At 40.5% G+C, this 16,510-nt stretch overlaps 1 long non-coding RNA gene across 1 annotated transcript; it reads right to left on the bottom strand.

Moving 5' to 3' along the window:
* Positions 1-1,852: 1,852 nt before the first annotated feature.
* On the bottom strand, positions 1,853-13,826 carry LOC134404799 (uncharacterized). Its single transcript, XR_010025904.1, has 4 exons — positions 13,618-13,826; positions 12,576-12,673; positions 6,352-6,478; positions 1,853-1,924 (listed from the first exon to the last, which is right to left on the bottom strand). It is a non-coding gene; the product is annotated as an uncharacterized LOC134404799 (long non-coding RNA).
* Between the last annotated feature and the right edge of the window lie 2,684 nt (positions 13,827-16,510).

Here is a 16,510-nt window from a genome sequence, read left to right as displayed (position 1 = left end):
CTCTCCCTAGATTATCAGAAATTATCAGGGTTTTCCTGAAAACTCCTATGGTCTATATCAGGGGTGAAGAACCATAATCAGGGAGGGGAAGCACATACCAAATTGCTCTCCACCAGGCCCTTCATGGGGCAGATGACATCACCCACAGATGTCATTGCCTGCCATTTTGCCTTTCTCTATGCTGAGAGAGGTTCCTCAAGCAGATGCTCCTCCCAACACCAGCCATGTCCCTGGCGTTGCATGTGTCATCATTCAGAGATAACAGCAGGGATTCCTCTGGGCAGGGATTCCTTCAGAAGTCAGGACTTGGAGGCCAACACTCACCTACTACTCTACTTTTCCCTTCTACTTCGCTTTCCTGGTGTATCTTGGGGGATGGCAGTGTTGGTCTGAGAGCCCCTCTGAGACACAATCTTTGACTGAAAAGTGGCACATATTTGCTGCTGTTGCTGTTTGACCATACCCCCCAAACAAGCATAGAAATGAGGTAAACCAGGCATTTCTAACCCAGTACCTATTTTAGGCAAGGGATACACCAATGAACCTGTTACTAATAATGTCAAGGCTTTGCTACAAAACCAGTTTCACAAAAACATAAGGCAAGCCATGGTGGATGAGACCCAAGGCCTATCTAGTCCAGCATTCTGTTCCCACAATAGCCAACTAGATGTCTATGGAAAGCCCACAAGCAGGACATGAGCGCAACTACACCCTGTTGCTCATGTTCGTTACTAGAAATAACGAGGATCATCTGTTGAGTGTTTTATCACACGCTCGTTACTGCCCACTCACATTTTTTCGCAGTCCTTTTGATGACACCATCTACCTCCCATATGTCTCCCGCTCCTTCTGGTCTTCTTTCCACCACAAATAAGACGCCGGTAAATCCGATTTTTTGAGGGGGAGAAGTGAAATGTGCCACCATTTCCTGCTGTGTGCAGGAAAAGCAGCGTGATAAAAACACTCACTAAATTGGCCACATGGTCATTGTTTACTTCCTCTTTCTTCCCCCATTTGACGAAAGAGGAAGTATCAGGGGACAGAAGCAAGGGGGGGGGAAGCAATGGCAAAGAAACATGATTTCCCCCATCTGATGACACTCAACTTAGCCATCATGACTAGTAGCCATTGATTGTACTTAATTGGTGGGTTTTTGGGTGCAGATCACCCTCTTAGGTTTCTTTTTTAAGAGTTTGTTGTACTTCTGCAAACCTCAGGATTCCCCAGAGCATGCTGATGTCTCCCTCTTGTTACTTATTTCTGTCAGCATTCACCACCTGAGTTCACTATTAGAGGGACTGATTTGTACAGATGTACGAAACCAAATCCCTCTATATGTGCAAGAGCTGAGCAGTGACATACTTAAGGCCAGGACTATAGGGTAAAATAAGAAACCTGCTGAAATAATGAAGTAATGAGTAACTGATTGTTTTGAGCACGACATTGCTTGGTGCTCTGTCTGCATAGTTTATAAATCATTGACAGCCCTGTTATGCAAGCAATCACAAGTGCTTATTGTAGCCTGAATGTCAGCTTGTTAGACACAATCTGTTGATCTTTCCACTGGGGCAAGAAGAAGAAAAAAATCAATAGGATGCTGTGGAGCTAAGAAGCATTTAATCATTTCAGACAATCCAAGTCAGCTCTCAGCTAAAGATGTAGCCCTGAATGGATGCTGAAATGAAAGCATTTCCTTTCCAGTAGACCTGACAAGCTCCACAATAATCATATGAAACATTTTTGAATTTTTAAGGTTGCAGTCCCATTCATGCATACATTAGAGAAGATCCGATTTGACTGAATGGGGACATTTTTATTTGTCATTTATTTATTTGAAGGATTTTTAACACACTCTTCAGCCAAAAATACGTCTTCCAGAAAAATTTACCAGAAATCAGGCAGTCCATGTCCTCAGGCCCATAATCTAAAAGATACAACACAAAAGGAAAAGAGTAAGGAAATCAGAATTCTTGTCTTCCTGATTTTGCTGACAGCATGACGGAGGGAGCTCCGTGTGATAAGAAACACCTGTCTTTAAAAAGCACCCCAAAAGCAATGGTGATGATTGTCTGAGGCAAAGAAAACAGCAATAGTTTTAAAGGTTGCAGTGTTACATACCAGAAAATCAACATCTTAGGAACTTGATAGAGAGAGAGAAACCATAAAAATCAATGGCTTATGTTACTGCAATGTCAAACTATATTTGTTTTTGTTTTTTTAGTATAAACCTAGTGTAAAGTAGTGGCTCATGATGCCATGCTTTACATCTATACATCGGGGTGGGAAGCAAAAAGGGGTATATATAATTACCTTCAGGGGCCAATCTACATTAGGGTTGTTGTTTTTATCAGTACTGCAATGTTTGGCTCATTCACGTCCCCCAACCCATTGCCCTGATTCAATTTCACATGCAATAAATGTATTATACTCTGCTGAATGAATTATTGCAGGGGTTGGGAACCTTAGGCCCGGGGATCAAATCTGGCCCTCCAGGGTCTCCCAGAGGGCCATGCCACTTCCCTTAGCCCTGCCCCTTCCCCCGCCTGTTCATTGCTTGAGTTTCCTGGCTTTTGTGCAGTCTTTTCCCCATTCTAAAAGGCCAAAATTCATCTACTAAGGCTTAGTTGCTGGCAGTAGGATCTTTAAGATACACTATGCTGGTGGGGTTCTTTTGTATTTTGTGGGGGGGCATCCCTTCTTCCATTAACCCTGTCCTCATTTCCTTTGGCCCAGCCAGCCACTGGAACACAGCCCCAAGAGTTTCCTTTAAATTGAATTCAGTCCTCAGGTTGAAAGATGTTCAAGAACTTAAGTGTCAGGATCTGTCCTGTCCTGCAGCACCATCTGGCGGCAGCTTTCCATATAATCAGCCGCAGGGTTTCACAGGATGCGAGCCCTGGCTGGTAAAGCCTTGCAGGGTTCAGGGCCAGACCAGCAGGCACTCCCAGGTGGACTCATACGGAACAGCTGGGAGCTGCCAGGAAAGGCCTATATAAAAGCTGCATTTCACCTTCAGCCTTTGCCACAGCAACATGGTCTCTTGTACTAGCTGCAGCTGGTTCCTGACCATTTGCTACCACAGATCTTGTCTCACCTCGATAGACCTCTTGCTTGTCTCGACTCTGCCTCTGGCCCCTTTGCTACCTGGTACATGCCTGAACCTTGCTTTGCCTTTGACCATTGATGTTTGCCTCTGGTCCTTGTTTGGACTCTGCCTCTTGTCTTGATCCCTGCCCGGACCTTGCCTACTTGTTGACTGGACTTCTCTTCTGCCTCTGGCCCCTGCTTGGATTCTGAACCTGTGTCTGACCTTGTGCCTGTTTCCTGGATCTGCCTCCTGCCTCTGGCCCTCTGTTGGACTCTGCCACCCAAGACCCATACCTCAATCCCAGCTTGCTCCACCAGTATTCCAACTACCCAAGCCAGTTCTGTCTCTGTCTGAACCAGCCCCAGCATTCCTGCCTAAGGACCCTGCTGCCCAAAGGTCCATCTATTACAGCATTCTGATCACACAGCAGCCAAACAGGTCTTTACCAGGGACCCATAAGCAGGACATGGGTGCAACAGCACCCTCCTGCCCTTGTTCCCCAGCCACTGGTGTATATAGGCTTACTGACTCTGTTACTGGAGTTAGCAGATAGCCATCAGGACAAGTAGCTATTGATAGCCTTCTCCTCCAGGAATTTATTCAACCCACTTTTAAAGCCATTCAAATTAATGCCCATCACCAAATCCTGTGGTAGCAAATTCCATACTTTAGCTATGCACTGAGTGAAGAAGTACGTCTTTTATCTGTCCTGAAACTCCCACCAATCAGCTTCATGGAATGACCCTGGGTTTTAGCGTTATGGGAGAGGGAGAAAAATGTCTCCCTATCCATCTTCCCCACACCATGCATAATTCTGTACAACTCTCCTTAGCCTTCTTTTTTCCAAGCTAAACAATCCCAGCTGTTATAACCTTCCCTCACAGGGAAGATGCTCCAGCTCCTTGATAATTTCAGTTGCACTTTTTCCAGCTTTACAATATGTTTTTTAGGACCAAATCTTCACCAAGCAGGATATAGCACTATGAAAGCAGTATATGGTATGTGTCACTGGGCCCCAACAGTTGTCAGTGCACTTCAATACACCACTTCAAAGCAGTGGTGTGGGTCCTGCCTCTTTTATACTGCTTTCATACCATTTTCATAGTGTAATATCCTGCTTGGTGTAGATCTGGCCATGGTGTGGTAACCAGAACTGTATACAGTTGAAAGGTGTCCAGTGTAGACTCTACACAAGGTTTTTAATCCGCTAAGGGAGCAATTTTATGGATGTTTAGACAGAAAAAAAGTCCTTTTGCTCCCAGCATTCCTCAGCCAGGCATGCTGGGTGGGGGAATGTTCAGAGCTGTAGGACTTTTTTTCTGTCTAAACATGGGTAGGAATACACCCTAATAGTCTTAGCAACTACTCTAGGTGAGTTGCTAGCTTAGTTGGAGGAACAAAGCATGAAAAGCTTAATCTTAGCTGCTAGTTTATAACATACCAAACTAATATCAAAACTTGTACTTTAATTGCTTTTGTGAAAAGGTTTTAAATGTCATTTATGCTGCTTTCTGAGTGAAAGCCAAAAAGTGGTATAAATGTCTTATAAGTAATTTTGCTTTCAGTGGGACTCAGCTGGCTTAAAAACAAGCATTTGCAAGGTTGAAATTCACTCCACTGCCTTCCACACCACCCAAATGTCACCTTGACATGTGGTGACATGAAGGTATGGTTTGAATGCTTTTTAGCTCAAAAGATGTAAGGCAGAAATTCTACATCGTTCACAAACAAGTATTTTGTCCACTTGTTCTTTGAATTTCCCTTTCATTTCCCAAAGGCTACTGTTTTCAAATACTAATGCATCCAGCTTCTGGGCATTAATACTGAGCACGTTAAAAGGTCACTGTGGTGAGCTCATTTCTGCATTCATAACTTGCCTTTCAAAGCAAATAGCCACAACTACAAGGGGCTATTTAAGTAGATCACTCAGAGTGGCAGGAAATTGTTCACAGCATGACACACATTTCTCCTTATTATTGTCACTGTTTTCATTCATAAAGGATCATTTTAATAAGCAACAAAGGAAGAAGCTGCCACAACTTCTGAAGTATGTTGCCTCCTATTCCAATAGCCACAAAAACACTGGTATTGGAAAAACATTACCTCTGCCTGTAGAACTTTTCTTATAATTTAGGGGGAAATGAAAGGAGCCCTTCTAATTCTCCTCATTGACAATCCTTTTCAGGGAAGAGCTATATACCAGCCCTTACCAAACTGTTACCCTCCTGCAAAAATGGTGTATCAACTTGCATACCTCCTCTGCTATTTACTACCTGAGTTTTTCAGGCAGGTATTCCCTAAAACAGAAGTTCTTCAGAAATACGCATATTGTAGAAATCAATGTCATTCATAATTCTAAAGTATTTATATACACTTGAAAGATATCTGCCTTTCTTGTGGAAATAGCTAGGTTACCTACAGTATTTACCTATCTCAGGAGAATTGTAGAGAATAATAAAGTTGAGGCTTGGCAAGGTGGATAGGGTTTCTTTCTTTCTTGGACTCAAAAATAATTCATAGCAAAAAAGGAGAATTTGAGAAGAGCATCCCAGAGAAACTCTTCCATTTTAAAAAGAGACAAAGAAAGATGGGGAAAAGCTTGGTCTGAGACTCCTAATTACAGAAGATTGCTCCTTTGACCTTGTATGCACTTCACAACAACCCATGGTTAACAAGCCACAGGTTGTTGAAAATGCAGCTGGAGCGAGTAAGTATCCCAGCTGCCCATCCATTCCCACTGCTCCTGGATAGAGCTAAACAACCCAGGGATGTCCCATCCGTGGGTTGTTTATCATAATGGGCCTGTTCAGACAACATGCTAAGCCATGGTTAGGCTGCTAACCTTTTTGCAGTAAATGATTAATGAGCATGGTTATGTACCCATCATGGTTGAGAATGGTACACATGACATGCTAAGCCATAATGTTTAGGTCAAAATGCTTAACCACTGTGGCTTAGCGTGTCTTCTTAACAAGGTCAATGTCTGAACCCAGAACTCTGGGTTGCTGGGAGAACCCATGGGTTTAAACTTTTGGCTGTTCATCCCTCAACATCACAATAAACAACTCAGGGACGAGGCATCCCTGGGTTGTTTATCACAGCAGGAGATAACTCTTTTTTGCTTGCTCTCTGCCAAGATTCCCCCCACCCATAGGAACAGAGGATAAGTTCCTTGTACCTTTAACAGTTCATCAGAAGAGGGGAAATTTAATAATCCCTGGCATGATTCGATTGAACGAATAAACAACAACAACATTTCTTACCTGCCTCTCCTAGCCAGGTTGGTCAAGGTCCATGGTTTATAGGATAGATAGCTGCAAGGATCTTGTCCACATTCTTAGACTATGCTAACTAAAATTTACCCCGGCAATTGTGTCTTCACAGAAATGCCTAGTAAGGAAGCAGAGAAGCAACTGCAGTTCCCTACAGGAAGGAAGACTTTGGGGGGGGGGATGCATTGATGATTGTAGAGACATTATAATTAAACAATAGTCCATAATGCTGCCAACTACATTTTACAAATAGCTCAATCTTCCAAATCCCTCTTTGAAAACGATAAATTAACGGTGCATATAGCTCCAGACAATGTATAATTATTATTTGCAGAATAAAGAGTGAGCAATAAAAGTACATGGTCGTGCCTTAACATGTATTCATACTGTGCTTGGGAAGAAAGTGCCACTGTTTTAAACAGCCTCTTTTGTCATTTAGAAGCCATGCGAAGCTACTTCTTTAGCAGATTTTAATTGGCATTGCAATGAAACTGAGTTATATTATATAATTTATATTATATAATTTATACACAAAGCACCAAGAATTGCTAGGTGCTTGACAAAAAGAAGGCTTTCTTTGCAGGCTTACAATCTAGATTGGAAAGTCTGGCTCTGCAGATGTTGTTAGATTCCATCAGCCTTAGTCAGCTTGACCAATGATCAGGGATGATGGGAGCAGTTGTAGTCCAACAACATCTGCAGGGGGGTGGAGTCTCCCCCACCCCCATCCCCATCCCTTATCTACAGATCAAGACAAAACACAACAAGGAGGATTACCAAAAAAAAAAAAAAAAAAAAAGTAAAAGGGAAGCCAGGGTAAAAAGTTGAGTCTTGAGGTGCTTGAATGTATTAATGAAGAAAAAGAGATGGATGTCAGCTGAGAGAGCTTTCCAATGATATGGAACAGCAAGGGAAACCATATCGAGGAATGGAACAGAAATGGTGATTTAACAAAAGAAATGGATGGATCAGGTGTAGGCTGACCATATGAAAAGGAGGACAGGGCTCCTGCATCTTTAATAGTTGCATAGAAAAGGGAATTTCAGCAGGTGTCATTTGTATATATTGAGAACCTGGTGAAATTCTCTCTTCTAGGTGCAGGAGCTATACTAGAGTGACCAGATTTAAAAGAGGGCAGGGCACCTGCAGCTTTAACTGTTGTGATGAAGAGGAAATTTCCCCAGATTCCCCATATATACAAATGACACCTGCTGAAATTTCCTTTTCAATACAACTGTTAAAGATTCAGGAGGTCTGTCCTCCTTTTCATATGGTCACCCTATGAATCAGGGGTATTGAACGTCTTTCAACCCAAAGGCAAAATTGAATTTTGGGGAAGCTCTTAGGAGCCACATTCCAGTCATGGCACCTAAGGCAAATGAGCAAGACCGGAATATCAAAAGCACCAGTATGTTCTAGCTTAAGGCTCTTCCTGCATGTAACTAAACCTAGGTGAATGAATGTCAATCATTTAGAATAGGGAAAATGCACAAAGGCTGAGAAATTGCAAACCATTGATAGTTGGGAGAAAGGGGAGGGAACGTGGCTATTTGGGGAATCCTAGAGATCCGGATTGGGACCCCAGGCAAACTAAATTTGGCCTACAGACCTGCCATAGATCAACCAATCCAAGGAGGACCATATGGAGAAAGAAGAGAAGGTAGATATAAAGGAGATATTTGAAAGTAAGATTAAAGCAACATAGCTGAGGTGCTAGGAGAGGAGAACCAGACAGAGAGGCCAAGAATTCCAGGATGAAAATAAAGGGAAGAGCTAGGGGAAACTCATGCCTCAGGGTAAGGATGGTTAGAACTGATCCAAACAGTTCAGATTCCCCCGGTGTGAAAGTTGCTTCTATGTGGCAACATTCCACATTTTAGAAATAGCATTTAAAAAATGCTCTCCAAAAGGTTTCACTGAAATGCATAGACATGTCAAAGTTCTCTGATGTGTAACTTTTCACCTGCAGGCGATTTTAAAATAAGGGGCAAGCAAGCCATGTGCTTCCTGGGTTGGTACAATTCCAAGAAAACACCAGGTAAGAGCAGCAACTTTGAATCAGTTTTTAGACCCAGTTGAAGAAATACTGTTTGTTGGTGTAGGATTTTGTATGCTTTAAGCGTCAAACTTTTAAATGCTTCAATTAATTCTTCTAAATATATGCCCCTTTCATAACACTTCAGCAACACAGGATAGACTTCTTCATTGCACAATCCCACACTGCTGTTGTATGAATACTTGAGCCTCATGGATAAGACCAATCACATAGGTGTTTCCTGCCCTATAGTAACCTGCCCTGTAAACTAGGGGTACTGGTTGTTTGGACAGCTGCATCAGACCCCATGTAGAGATCCAAATGGCATTATGACTGGCAATTAAAAAGAAACAGTTGAGACGAATAAGAACATAAGATGAGCCATGCTGAATCAGATGAAGGGTTCATCTAATCCAGCATTCTGTTCACACAGTGGCCAACCAGCTACCCAAGCAGGACAGGAATGCAACAGCACCCTCCCATCCAGGTTCCACAGCAACTGGTGTACATAGGCATTTTGCCTCTGATACTGGAGGTAGTATATACTCATCAGGGTATGAATTTGTCCAGTCCCCTTTTAAAACCATTCAAATTGATGACCATCATTGGAATTCCATAGTTTAACTATGCACTGTGTGAAGTACTTGTTTTTCTCTGCCCTGAATCTCCCATTAATCAGCTTCATGGAATGACTTCAAGTTCTAGTATTATGGGAGAGGGAGAAAAATGTTTCCAAATCCACTTTCTCCACACCATGAACAATTTTGTACACAATCCCAGATGTTGTAATTTCTCCTCATAGCGGAGTTGAACATTTTAGTTGCCCTTTTCTGTACATTTTTTCAACTCTGCCATGACTTTTTTTAGGTGCAGTGACCAGACATATACACGGCATTCTTGTAAGCATGGTTGCACCATACATTTGTATGAGGGGAATATGATATTAGCAATTTTATTTTCAATTCCTTTCCTAAATATCCCAAAATGGAATTTGTCTTTTTCACAGCAGCCACATGGTGGGTCAACATTTTTGCTGAACTGTCCACCACATCCCCAAGATCATCTTCTTGGTCAGTCACTGTTAGCTCAGATCCCATCCAGTTATACTTGAAGTTCAGATTTGTTTGCCCCAATGTGTATCACTTTACACTTGCTTACATTGAACCTCATTTTCCAGTTTAGAGAGATCCTTTCAACCTCACAATCCCTTTTTGGTTTACCCACCCTAAAGGCCTTACAACCACGCCCGGCTCACTTGGGTGTGGGGAGGCAGTTGCAGGTGGCAGTGAAGGCGAAGCATGGTGGCTCACCATTGGCAGTCTCCGTGTGGCGCCACCTGGGTGGGAGGGGCTGAAAGCCTACTTTAAGGGCTGTCACTCCTCCCAGTCACCTCTTCACTTTATGGCTCCCTCCCTCCCTATAGACAGTGTGGGCCACCCTTCAGGGGGCCAAGTAAGATTTTTTTGCTCCCAATCACTTCCAATTGGGTTTTTTCCACTTACTTCACACTGGGGAGTATTACGTAGGCTAATTGGTTGAATTTGGTCACATTTAATTGGGAGCAGGCATGCAAACCTTGGGAGCAAGGAAAAGGTTGGTGAGCATTCTTAGGTCCCATTATGGCAATTAGTAATACCTGAGGCCCTCAGCTGGGAGTCCTGCAGCACCAGATGATGGGATAAGGGTTACCTCTGAGGCCAACCTCACTCAGAGTTTTGCAACCTGAGGGGGAGTGACATTGGAAGGCTTTCCACTTGTGAGGGTAAACATATAGGATCCGCATGGCTTTTCCCCTACAATAAGAAAGCAGCTTGAGAACAGTGATTAAATAAATAAAAAATGTTTTGAGTGGGCAATGGCAAGACAGGAAAGGGTAAGTAGCTATCTCCAGGATGCTTTTTGAGAGCCAGTGTGGTGTAGAGGCTAAAGTGTTGGACTGGGAGTTGGGAGATCCGGGTTCTAGTCCCCACTCAGCCATGGAATCTCACTGGGTGACTTTGGGCAAGTCACAGACTCTTAGCCCAATCTACCTCACAGGGTTGTTGTTGTGAGGATAAAATGGAGAGGAGGACGATTATGTATGCCACCTTGGGTTCCTTGGAAGAAAAATAGGAGATATAAATATAATAAATAAATAAGTAAAATTTTGAATAAGGTAAGTAGCTAGCTCCAAGATGCTTTTCTTCTTCTTTATTTTATGTATTTTATACTTACTGTTGTTCCCCACCTCGATCAAAATGGAGAGGCGGGTAAGAAATAAATTTATTTATTTATTTATTTATTTATCTTTGTTGTTATTGTTGTTGTTATTATTATTCAGCAACAACAACTATCATACAACTGCACATCATGTAATTTAAGCCTTCGGGAGTAATTTATTGAAATCACTGGCATTCACTTCCAAGTACATGAGCTTAGGATCAAGTCCCAGGATATAGCAACCTAGTCCACAGCTGAATTCAGGCTACAATCCTATATCCACTTATCTAAGAATAAGTCCCATTGAACTCAATGAGACTTGATTCAGATTAGACATGCATAGGATTTGGCTGTAAACCTAAATACTTGGTTTAAAGGTGATTGCCTTCCTGAAGTCAGCAGAACCAAATCAGCTGAAAGCAAACCTTTGTTGTTGCCATTTGAGGTGTTAAAACACTTGTGTGGTACCTGAAAATAGAGCACTGGCTTCCAAATAATTTAATTTTGCTTACAATTTTACTTATTTTTTCTACAAAGAGTGTCGTTTAATTACTATCAGAAGGATATAACTGATTTGGAAGCATTCCTATTAATGTATTGGTTTAAAACCAGAACTTTAAAATGTGCTTCTAAAGAATGAAACCCAGGCCAGCTGTTTTTAAAAAAAAGGCATTTCTTATCTTTCAATATCATTCATTAGAGCATATTAGGGGATGGAAGGAATGCCACAAAACTACAAGGTTCCCGAGTTCCCAGAAGATTTGTTACAATTTCTAAACCAAAGTGGTTCTGAGTCTTAATTTATGTAGACATTTTCCCTTGATATTGGCACGAGAAGGGTCTTTTTCCTCAGCCAGTGGTAAATATTATATAAATAGAAATGGCTAAAATCTCAAATTCCCAACAACTGGAAATCTTTTTCTTCTGCTCTTGATCTCAAAAGCTGAAACTCCTTCAAGATGACACTAATGACTCATCTATACTTTCTGGAATAAAGTATTAAGGAATGCCCCTGTGAGTTGACAAGACAGTTTGAATTCTAAGCGTCAAGAAGATATTTTCTTCCTATGATATAAAACATTTTCTGTCAGCAAATTACATTTTTAATGCATCTTGATGTTAACACCCGTGAGACCCGGTGCCAGCTCACATACTTAGGGAAAGCATACAAGCGTGGTTTTTTACCCCTGTGATACAAATGTATTGCACATCTAAGAAGGACTCATAGGCCAGAGCTACACCAAGCAGGATATGACACTTTGAAAATGGTTTGAAAATTGTATGTGCAGTGTGACCTGGGCCTGAACAGTTGTCACTACTCTTATAAATCATTTTGAAGCAGTAATGTAGATCTTGCCATAGAGTTGTATAAAATACTTTGGACTAGGAATAACCAAGCAGGAAACTACTTGGCCAGAAATACTCAGATCAGTCCACATTGAACAGCCTTCTCAAACCTCAAAATCCTTTTCATCCCTTGCCTGCAATTCCTTCTGCTCTACTCCTTGAGTCCATTCCTCCTTGAGCCCATCCCATAAAATTTGCCAGGGTTGCATTTAGCAGTACTTATTACATAACCACAATGGGCCCTTAGATGTTCCTACATGCAGTAGGCCTCTGACAGCCTTCACGTACAAGGATCTTCAGCCTAATCTTCAGCGCATCCATACATCTGATGGTGACAATTGCAAAATCTTTGTGGCCAAGTTCCCATGGGTAATGCTGGTGTTTTCTGGATGGAAAGTATGGGATTTTTCCAGGATTGCATTTATTCAATGCATCAGATGATGTGCTACAGTGTCAAAATCTGTGTGCAGTCAGCTCCCTTGTAGGCCAGCTGCCCCTATCCTCTGAGACCAGGATAGCAAACACAATCTATTCCAACCTTCTGCAGCAGACTGCTTCAAGGACAGTTGATGGGTATTGCAGCTGGATGTCTGAAAAACCACTGCCAGAATTCAAATGCTTTCTCTGTGATTACCTGTCCTCCTCAACAGCGATGGGTTGGAAAATCTCAGGAGAGGATCCTTGCTCATGGTATTTTGGCAATTCCTAGGCTGGTGAGAGTCCAAGGTGGAGCTGCAGAATTAATCGAAACAGAATATGGAAGTTCACTGTCAAATATACATACAATCCAAATCATCAAGAGTTAAATTTAGATTTAGTTATATAGTTAGACTAGACTAGATCAATGACGCTTAAGAAGCTAGAGTAGACACACTGTTTTCAATGAGTCTGCTCTGATTAAATCTGGATCCAACACGATGTATAATACGATGCATACAAAATAGGTTTAATAAGTTTCCAGGTTGCATAGAAGGCATTCTCTAATTAGGCAAAACAAGCCACTTGATAATAAATGTAATATATATTCTGCCCCCAAACCTGAGTCAATCAATATTATTATTAGGTTTCTCTATTCCTTTTAAACTAAATCAAAAGCCTACCATGCAGAGTTTGTACAGTACAAAAAGAGATAGAAATAAAGCCATAAAATGTTTTTAAAAGCAAATCTCCTTAATAGTTTATAATAGTCACAATCAAACAAATAGAGAGGTGAACTTAATTGGCTACTCCGGGTTAGCATTTGGACTGTTTGTTAAGTGCTCCTTACCAAGATGTATGATGTGAATTGACTTGTTTATTATTTGTTCATGGTTACTTTAAGAAGTCATTTAGCCCAGTAGTACCAATTGCAATATGTCTTCTGACTGTTATATTATATAGGCATAACTTGAATGTATCTTGAAGAACAATGCGTAAGTATTGTGTTCTTATGGCAATGAATAACAGTCTTACATTGTGTGATGAAGTGGTTATATTCTGCAGCAAGTGAGCTTGGAGTGGAAATAGCCATTGTGATTGGGAGACATTATGAAGTGGGATATGACAGGCCTGAAGAACTGGTAGATGGTATTGAAATGTCAAATGTAAAAGAAAGACAAATCCCTGCATTTTAGTGAGTGGCACAAACCATAGGACTGAAGCCAAAGGAAATGAGAGGAGAGTGTTTTTGTACTTACTATTAAGTGGCTATGTGGCCGAGAGCAGTAATGGAAAATACTGTGAAACGCAGAGACTGAACATCTGCAATAGCAATATAATTCCGGGAAAGATGGTTGTTCAGCTTTTTCTTTTCTTTTTTTCTTTTTCTTTTCACAGTGGGACTATGTCAGATGGTTACAGGAAGTAGCGAATTCCTGAGTTTGTGGACTTGGGACCAGCACAAGAAGAAAACACTAGAATATGAGTGATTCATTTCAAAACTACAGGGAAAAGAAATTTGCATGGCTTTATTTATTTATTTATTTATTTATTGCATTTCTATACTACCCAATAGCCGAAGCTCTCTCTTTAAATCTGTGATGTTCATATTTATAAGAATGTGACACAATAACTATGAGTCTAAAATCCTCACAAGCTCCTGCTATACTGCAGAATCAACATACTTAGTTATACCTGTTGAAATTGTGGCATCAAAAGAATTCATGGATAAGTTGTATTTTTCTGTGAAGATTTTCTCTGTTTATTTATTACATCCTGTCTTTTCTTTCCTTTAGCAAAGAACCAAAGGCAGCTTAGCTGGTCCTCCTCTTCTCCAGTAAATCAATGAGTTTTTCTATCTAAAATTATTTCTAGGTCACCTTTCAGGATGGAGCTTAATGAAAAATATCAGTAGGGGCTAGGCATATGATTAATATCTTCATCTCAAAAGAAAAGGATTTTGTCATGAGGTGATATCCACTTTTGTTATACATATCTTGTCAATGGTTTGCAGAGTACAAAATTATTGCTTCCCATCGGTACTGGCCAGTTTATTTTAGTCGATAAATGCAATGCAAGTAAAAGATTACAGTGAAATCCAATGCAAATACAATTTCATTTCCAACAGCATCCTTAAGTATAAATCTAATTGAACTGCAAGCTGTCCAGGAGGCATTTATTATGATATATCAGTTCCTTTAAAGTAAGCATGCATGGAAATGGATAATTGACTTTATTGTACTTTTAACCAAATGCAATTGACTGGAAAGTAGCACTATCATTTAACAATCTTTCCTTTGGATTGCTAAGAGTACGTACGTAAGAGAAACAACAACTATTACTTCAATTTTTTTAAAAAAAGCTATTGTTTCATGTCCTTATAAATAGAAGACAGGCAATTTTCAAATGAATTCAGTGCGCTAGTTATAGGATTTATTTGTTCATTTATTTATTTGATTTGTACCCTACCTTTCTACCAAAATTGGCACTCAGGGTGGCTTGAGGATCACCATTTGTCTGGCTTGATTTGTCTGCATTGATTGCCAATATGCATAGACATAAGCATTTTAGATATTTGAGGCACACTTGTTTTGGCTAAATATTCATGCTTATTTATTATTGCATTTATATCCTGCTTTTTTTCCTTCAAGGAACCCAAGGCAGCATATATAATCCTCCTCTCCATTTTGTCCTCACAACAACAATCTCCCAACTCCCAGTCCAACACTTTTAGCCACTACATCACACTGGCTCTTGAGCCATAATAGGCAGTTAAATTCATGAGAATGTTCCTTAGAATTAAAAGGGGGGGCCCATACACACACACACACTTAACCATTTTTGGAGGAGAATTGGAAAAGTGCTGAATTTTGCTGAGCTCTTAGTCTGGTCTTTGACTGGCTAGGATCAGTCATGTGACCAGTACAGGATGCATTGCTGTCATTCCAAAAAGATTAATGGAATGGAGTATTCTAGAAAAGGGCATGACTGGCCAATTAGAACCTGAGCAGAAGCACTCCACACTGCAACATTTTCTTATAAACCTTTATTCTTAAGCTTTTATAAGAAAGAGTGGAATATAAATACCTTTAATAAATCCCTGAGCTATTTATCATTATAACATTGTTTCACATGCCTCTAGTAACATCATCTTCACCTAGGGATGGATTCCTTGTAGACACTAGAGCTCTGATGCATACATAGAGCTCCCCTGCCAACAAAGGCTACTTTATTTATTTCTTTTCTATACCGCTCAGTAGCCAAAGCTCTCTGGGCATTTGTTAAACAAGCAACTGGTAGCAAGGATGAGAAATAGGATGAGAAGCAATAGCAGCTAGTGACAATGGTGGTGAGAAGGTAGAATCCCTGAGGGAGGGGTTCCATTGTGATTGTCTTACTCAAGGGCCCTCAAAAACCAGATGTGCCTAACCGGCTGTTGTAATTTTAAGGGAGAGGAAATGCTACCTTATTTGCTAGGACAAAGAAAACTCTTCTTTTTTTCCTGAGTGAATCTCTAAATCCTTGGATTGCTACAATGTATCTATTCTCCACCTACCTATTTTGCAGCTCTACTGGGCACCATGTGGCCATGCTTCTTTCAAGCTTCCAGGTGCTGCTATGATTCAATCACAGTCTTTAAAATTCATCATATGACCCATAATCTTTTAAGACAGTCAAAGAAGACTTTAGCATGTGCATTGTCTGGAGGTGCAATAAAACCTTTGTTCGGGCTAGCCTTTTACAATGAGCAGTCAGCAGATGAAGAATAATATTAATCTGGGTTATAGGTTTGAAATAGACAAATAAAAATATAAGGATTATAAAGTAGGATTTATTACAGTCTTAAAAAGAAACATTCAAATACTGTTTTTGACACACCAGCTTCATTTTTTGTAACAAAAGAGAAAATCTACGTACAATAAAATAAAAGCAAGCATATAGATATAACAAGATTAGTATTTTATAGGAACAAAGGAAGCTGCCTTAATACCAAGTCACACCATCTATTCTTTTTTTAAAAATTTCTTTTTGTAATGTGAAGATCAACAAAACAGAATAAAAAACACCGTGAAAACAGAAAGGAAATACATTACATATACAGGAATATCCTCATTTTTCATCAGATGTACCATTAATTAAAAAGGGGGGAGA

The sequence above is a fragment of the Elgaria multicarinata genome, chromosome 10 (assembly GCF_023053635.1).
Source record: "Elgaria multicarinata webbii isolate HBS135686 ecotype San Diego chromosome 10, rElgMul1.1.pri, whole genome shotgun sequence".
NCBI lineage: Eukaryota > Metazoa > Chordata > Lepidosauria > Squamata > Anguidae > Elgaria > Elgaria multicarinata.
The sequence above is the reverse complement of the archived record's forward strand: the minus strand, read 5'-3'. Positions and strand labels throughout refer to the sequence as shown.